Below are 7,304 nucleotides of genomic sequence, written 5' to 3'. Positions count from 1 at the left end.
AGGGGCAGCTTGGATAAAGCCCAGAAGCAGGAGAGCTTAAAATGTCCCAGGACTCTGAAGGAACAGCTCCACGGAATATGAGCTTTCGTCTCTGTTTTTGGGTTATTTTGTTTTGTCATCTCATTGAAATTTAAGCTAGAGCTGAATTTTGCCATCAATATTAGAGTAGGGAGAGCCAGAGGTCAGACTGAGTTCCTCCACTGCAAATTCGTACTAAGCCTCAATTTCCTCTTCTATAAAACGGGCTTGTTGCAGAGTTGATCAAATGATGAAATGAGAAATGGACATAACTCTCCAATGAACACTTTTATTTACTTTCTAATGTTTTTTTTCTTTTTTGAAAGAGAGAGAATGTAAGCAGGGGAAGGGCAGAGAGAGGGGGGACAGGGGATTCGAAGCAGGCCCTGTGCTGACAGCAGTGAGCCCTATGCGGGGCCCGAATTTATGAACCGTGAGATCACGACCTGAGCCAAAGTCAGATGCTTAATCAGATGCCCAGGTGCCCGTCCAATAAGTGCTTTTAATTAAACTGCTCAGAAATGTATCTTGCCTACCTTCTTGCTGACTTTTCTTTCTTTCTCAGCGCCCTGAGCCTACCGTAAGGAGCAAACTAAGTCTTCCCCCCAAAATACACCCTCCGAGGTGGTGGTTCAGCTGTCCATGCCCTGGGGAGAGTGTCCCCAGAACCACAAGTGACACCAGTGGGGCCAGGGAGGGTGGGTGCTCCAGGGGGAATTGGGGAAGATGGTGGAGGGGATATCCAGGCACCTTGTCTTTGGGGGCTAGAGCAGGAATTTCCCTCGAGAAGGGCCTCTTTCCCCTTTGCCTTCTGACCTGTGCACTGAGTCCATCTGCCTGGTGGTTTCACATGCCCCAAGCAGGTCCCATCCCAGACAAGGGCAGTGCCCCGGGGGCCTAAGTCACTCTCCCAGGAGTGGCCGTTAACCGTGTCCCCATGAATTTGGGCAGTAGCCAGATTTGGGGGGGGGGGGCAGGGGGAGACAATGAGAACATTCCCAGAGGCCCCTGGGCCGTCTGGCGACCTCCCATGTCTGCCATCATGTCTGCCACTGTCTGTGGTGCCTTCCTGGTGTGAGCCCTGCCCCCCTACCCCATGCAGCAGGTGCTCGGCAGTCATGAGGGCCCTCAGGGGCCACAGAGCCCTGCAAGGTGGCCTCACCGCTCTCTTCCTCCGGAGCCAGCTCAGAGTGATTCAGCTAAATGGCCACGGTGGCACAGCTGGTAAGTGACAGAGTTAAAGACCTGCCCTGTGGTATCTGCATCCATCTGACTACAAAGCCCTTATGGCCCCCACTGCCTCTCTTCCCCTAGAGAGGCAGGATGTGGAGTGTGAACGCACTTCCCGGAAGGGGCGGCCAGCCGGGGAGGCTGAGGGTGACTCAGAGCCGGCCCTTGGCCATGTCCTCTCAGGAAACACTAGGTTGATTGTGGTCCATTGTTGCTCTCCCTGCACATGAATAGGAGTCAGTAACTGCAGAACAGAACGGAGGCAGTTCCTGGGGAGGGGCGCACACAGAGGAGGGGCGCTCTCGGGAACACAAGGTGCCCCTTTCCGGAGCCAGGAGGCCTGAGCCCCATCCTGTCTGGGGCAGAGAGGGGACAGCCAGGAGGCCCTCTGCTTGGCACTTGGGGATGCCCCGCGAGTGCACTCTGAACACCCGCAGACACCAGGAGACGGTGCAAGAGTGGGGAACTGGGGCGCAGGCGATCCTGAAGCCTGAGGGCCACGGGAGAAGTTGGGAATAGCTTCTGTGGGCAGGGGAGAGGAGACTTGGGGAGCTGGGGAGGCTGTGGGCAGAGCTGAGGAACAGGTGCATTGGAGACCATCGATCCGTGGGGCAAGGGAGTGCCTGGGGGACGGACCAAGCGACCGCATTGGGGGCCCCAGCTTTGCAGACGTTCTGCCGGCCTGCTCCCACAAGGCAGGGCACACGTGCGTGGCCACGGGCCAGGGGTGCGAAACGAGGTGGCCTGGGCCCCAGCACAGGTGCTGCCGTGAGCCGGCGGGAACGGGGGTGCCTCGAGTGAGTCAGTGTACCCTCTGCGGGCACAGAGATCAGACATCAGGGCAGCACGCCTGGCCGGACCTCAATAGCTGATGGCTCGGAGTAAAGCCCGAGGGAGGGAGGGCATGGCACCATGGGGTGGCCAGAGGCGACTTCTGAGAACGTTTACCGAAACGTGTAACATCCTTATCAAGTGTGATGAAATTCAAATTCCTCCAAGGCTGCTCAGCCCTGCCCCTGCCTCCTCGAACTTCCTCTCCTCATCATATTCCAGGCACATAGTTTTCTCTATATAAAAGTGGCAGACACTTTCTGCCCCAGGGCCTTGGCACCAGCGAAATCCTCTTCTAGAAGCCTCTTCCTCACCACTCACCCCTTTTCCTCTCCCCACCAACTCCCACCCATTGTTCTCGTGTTAGCTGAAATGCCCCTTCCCCAGAGACACCTTCGCCCAACCCCTGAACTAACTTAGCTGGGTCGCTCTGTTACTCCTGCCCCAGCATCCAACGACGCTTCCTTTGTATCACTGACCATCACAGGAAAACTCTTTGTGCAATTATTCGTTTGGCGTCTCCCCCCACCCCCACCCCGCTAGACCACAAGTGCTGGCAGGCCAGCAACCACATCTATTTCTTTTACCAGTGTGTCCTCAGGCACCCTTTATTGATAGAAAAAGGGGAAGGAAGGAAGGAGGGAAGGAAGGAAGAAAAGCAGGCCAAATGGAATGGCGGGTGATTGGAAGGAAGCGGGGAGGGAGAGGGGGGAAGAGTAGAGAGGGCTCCCTGGCCCGCGGCAGCAGAATGGGGCGAGCCACGGGCCCCCAGTGAAGGATCCTGTGTGCTGGCTTCCCTCCCTGGCACGGTCAGCCGTGGCTGGGCGCATGGGTGGCATGGCCCGTGCTCCCGGTGGAAGGATGAGCAGAGCAGAGAAAGGTAGGTCCACCTCCCCCAGAGCCCCATGCAGAGCCCCAGGCTGGGGGCAGCCCCTCCAAGGAGCTCAGTCTGCAGGGCAGGGTCCTTCACTCGTCACAGCCTCACCCGGCTCTTCTGGAGAGCGAGATCAAGCACCAGCCTTCCACCGGCGCCCAGCGCCGGGAGTCGGACTGGGGTGGCCGTGCTCAGGCACCTGGCCTCTTGCCTGGCCCAGCACAGGTGTTCAGCAATGGGGCGCCTCTCCCAGATCCCGTCTCTTCACTCTCCTCTGGGCTCCTTCTCCGTCTTTCCCAGAGTCGCGACTTCCGGCAGACCTATGTCTGCACTCGGGGAGAGCCCAGGAGGGAGAAGAGAAGGGGAGGAAAGAACGTGGGTAGCCGCAGGGAACCTCAAAGAGCACAGATGTTGGAGTCCTACCTGTGCTCAGATCATGACTCAGCCACCATCTGGCTGTGTGACTGTGGCAAGTGACTTAGCCACTCTGTGTCTCAGTTTTTCCATCCATAAAATGAGGATGACAAAAAGGCTTATCTCATGGGCTTGTAATGAGGATTGAATGACCTGATACTTACAAAGGTCTTAAAATAGTCCCTGGCACATAACCATGCTTATAAAATAATTCACATAATAATAGCTATCGTTTATTGAATTTACCTCCGGCCTGGCTCTGGATAAACATTTTCTTTTTCTTTTTTTTTTTTAAGTTTATTTATTTACGTTGAGAGACAGGGAGAGCATGAGCGAGAGAGGAACAGAGGGAGAGGGAGAGAGAGAATCCCAAGCAGGCTCCACACTGTCAGCGAAGAGCCTGACGTGGGGCTCGATCTCAGGAACTGTGAGCTGAAATCAAGAGTCACACGCTTAACCTACTGAGCCACCCAAGTGCTCCTGGATAAGCACTTTCATGCATGATTTCTGTCTCCCAAGAAATCCAGGACGTGGGAACCCATCCATAGGGGTTAAGTGACTTGTTCAAGGTCACACTGCTGGTCAGCGACAGAGCTTGGGTCTCAGATGTAAAGGGAGTCATTTAAATCTTTTTTTTTTTTTATCTCAGGCTACAGCCAAGGATACCCTAACAAAGGGCTGCTCACTATCTCTCACGGAGGTGATAAGTCCCCACCGTGCGTGAGCCAAAAGAAATGCCAAGAACAAAGTCACTTAGGTGTTCAAGGTGGAGGTTACTCATATGTGCTGTGTCAGGCTTTTGTATTTACAAAGAAAACCTGCTTCTTTAACTCGGGGAGTGCTGTCTTCCTTCCTCTTTGCTTACCCCGCTGACCTTGATCTCAGCAGCTGGCTCCCTTGGAGTTACTGCTCTGCGGGCCCAGGCAGCCCTTGGCCCCATTCCTTGTTCCCTTACGGGGTAAGGGTTGGGGGAGAAGGGCTTCGGCTCGGGGCATGGAGTCCTGGGCCTCCTTCCTTTGCTGGCCCTAACTCATTTCCCTTCTCTTAACCTATTTCCCCCATTTCTGAAAGAAAGGGGTTTAAGTTCGAACCAAAGGAGCGGTTTCCCACCCAAACTACATATTAGAATCACTTGGGGGAAGATTTTTTAAAATACTTATGCCGGCCCCCACCCGAGGTTCAGATTAAGTGGGCTATCAATACCATTAGAGCTCCTTTCCAGGTGATTCTAAGGGCCAATGGATAAGACCTGTGGTTTCAGGAGCAGAGTGATATGTTCTGTTATCTGGCAAAACGAGAAAAATGACCAGAGTGCGTTAAGTTTTCCTTGGAGGTAAGTGTGTTCAATTTGAAGATACCCTTTATCTGAGATCATATCCCTTCTATTCTGTGGAGCAGCGAAAGTTCTTTCTCTTGGGATGTGATGACAACAGACGGTGGGACCTTTCCTTTTTTTTAACATCCGTTTTAACCAAATAAAAAATGGGCAACATTGGCCTCCAAAATTATGAGGGAAATATTTCCTGGCCAGTGAAATTCAAACATTCAGAAACACCAGCCTAGGTCTGTGCCACCCACTATGGTAGCCACGAGACATAAGAGGCTATAGAACACGTGAAATGTGGCTGGTCCAAGTCAGGTAGCATTACCAACATAAAATAGACACTGGATGATGAAGATTTAATATGATAAAAGAACGTAAAATAGCTCGTTAATATTTTTTACATTGATCAGGTGTTAAATGTTAATATCTTGGATACATGGGGTTAAATAAACTATATTACTAACTTTAATCTCTCCTGTTTCTTTGCACTGTTTTAGAAATGTATCCCCTCGGGGCACCTGGGTGGCTCAGTGGCTTGAACGTCCGACTTCAGTTCCGGTCAGGATCTTACGGTTCGTGAGTTCGAGCCTCACGTCGGGCTCTGCACTGACAGGGCAGACCCTGTTTGGGATTCTCTGTCTCCCTCTCTCTCTACCCCTCCCCAGCTCTCTCTCTCTCTCTCAGAAATAAACAAGCATATAAAAATATATAAAAAAATAAAAAGCAAGAGGCCGGAAGCTGCAAGAGCTCTGGGACCGAGGCTCGGAACTCACCCAATGTCACTTCTGCCGCGTTCGGTGTCCAAAGCCAGTGTGAGAGCCTGCCTAGATTCCAGGGCCGGGTAAACAGACTCTGCTTCTCCTCTTAGCAACAAGTCCTGCAAAGGATTGTGGTCAGTCTGCAATCCACTCACTCGAGCTCGGTGGTCCCAAACAAGGAGAGGCTATGCCTTGCTCCCTGGATGCTGCTCTTCCTCCGGGCCTCACTGGGCCTTTCGTGGGTTCTCAGCACTTTGACTCCCATGGCCCCTTCCTCCATAAGACTGACAGATAGATAGACAAATAGATATTCTATTTTATGAGGGCATCGGTGTAATGATAAACAATCGGGGCTGGGTTCGTGATTACATATTCGTTATTATATTCTTTTTTCCTTCTGGCTTCAAAAGAGATGAAAATTGAGCCATTTTCGGGGGCCCCTGTGAGTATCCTGGGCACTAGGTGTTGTGTCTTGTGGGCCACGTGGCCAAGTGGGTCCCGTTTTTGGTGGCTGATCGAGCACAGGGCACCCCAGCCCCAAGTGGTTCAGAGTCCCAGCAATTGCCCAGCAAACTGGGAGCTATGCAGGGCGACAGAGGGTGGGGCAGGCGTCCTCTGAACGGGTTACAGAGTTCCCCAATTACCTGTGTTCCGGATCCCCTATAAGGACATCTGTACTTTGCCCTTCCTTCAGCGATGGGCCATCACTCCCTTTCTAGGGAAACTCCTGGAAGCCAGGTGAAACCAGGAAGTGCATTCAGGGCTTCAGATGGTGATAATAACACCAGGACCCTCCCCTCCGGTGGATCACTTTACCGGCTGGCTGTCTGTCAGGGGCTTTCCCACGCCTCCCTGCCCTGGAGCCTCTTATCCACACTCCTGCGGTCCCACCCACCTTTTCACAGATGCGGAGACTGAGGCTTGGAGATGTGAAACCACTTGCCCGTTTAGTGGTACGTTCACCGGGGGCCCAGGTTCCCTGGGCTAGCTCCCCGACACCAGGTGAATCCTGCAGGATCTGACCCTGGCAGCGTCCTGCACACCTGGAGGAGGGCAGGCCTCGGAGGACAGGCCTGGCCCGGCTGGTGAGAGGAGGCGCCCTGACAGCCACGTCGGCCGCATGTATTTGGGGCGGGGGAGGGCTGGGTGGGCGTTTTCGATTCCTGGGGGAATATGCAGCCCTTCAAAATCAGGACCTGCTTTTGGTTTCTTCCCATATGTGGACACGGGTCTGGTTTTTATTTGGCTTGGTTTGGGTTTTGGTTTTTTAAATTGTTTTAATTAAAAAAACTTTTTGTTTTAATGTTTATTTTATTTTTGAGAGAGAGAGAGATACACAGTGTGAGCGGGGAAGGGGCAGAGAGAGAGAGAGAGAGACACACACACACACACACACACAGAATCGGAAAGAGCTTCAGGCTCTGAGCTATCAGCTCAGACGGACGAGGGGCTCAAACTCAGAAACTGTGAGATCATGACCTGAGCCAAAGTCAGCACTTAACTGACTGAGCCACCCAGGAGCCCCATGTTTTGGTTTTTTTAGAGAGAGAGAAAGAGGGTTTTTTTAGAGAGAGAGAAAGAGGGCTTGAACAGGGGTGAGGAGTGGAGGGAGGGAGGGGGAGACAGAGAGAGAGAGAGAGAGAGAGAGAGAGAGAGAGAGAGAGAGAGAGAATCCCAAGCAGACTCCACACTCAGAGCAGAGCCTGACGCGGGGCTCCATCCCATGACCCTGGGATCATGAAGTGAGCTGAAATCAAGAGTGGGACCCTCAACCTACAGAGCCCCCCGGGCACCCTGCTCTGTTGTTTTTAACAAGCTTATGTTATGACCACTGTCTATTCGGAGAGCTCATCAG

This window comes from Panthera leo, chromosome F2, assembly GCF_018350215.1.
Source record: "Panthera leo isolate Ple1 chromosome F2, P.leo_Ple1_pat1.1, whole genome shotgun sequence".
NCBI lineage: Eukaryota > Metazoa > Chordata > Mammalia > Carnivora > Felidae > Panthera > Panthera leo.
This window is presented reverse-complemented; position numbering follows the sequence as displayed.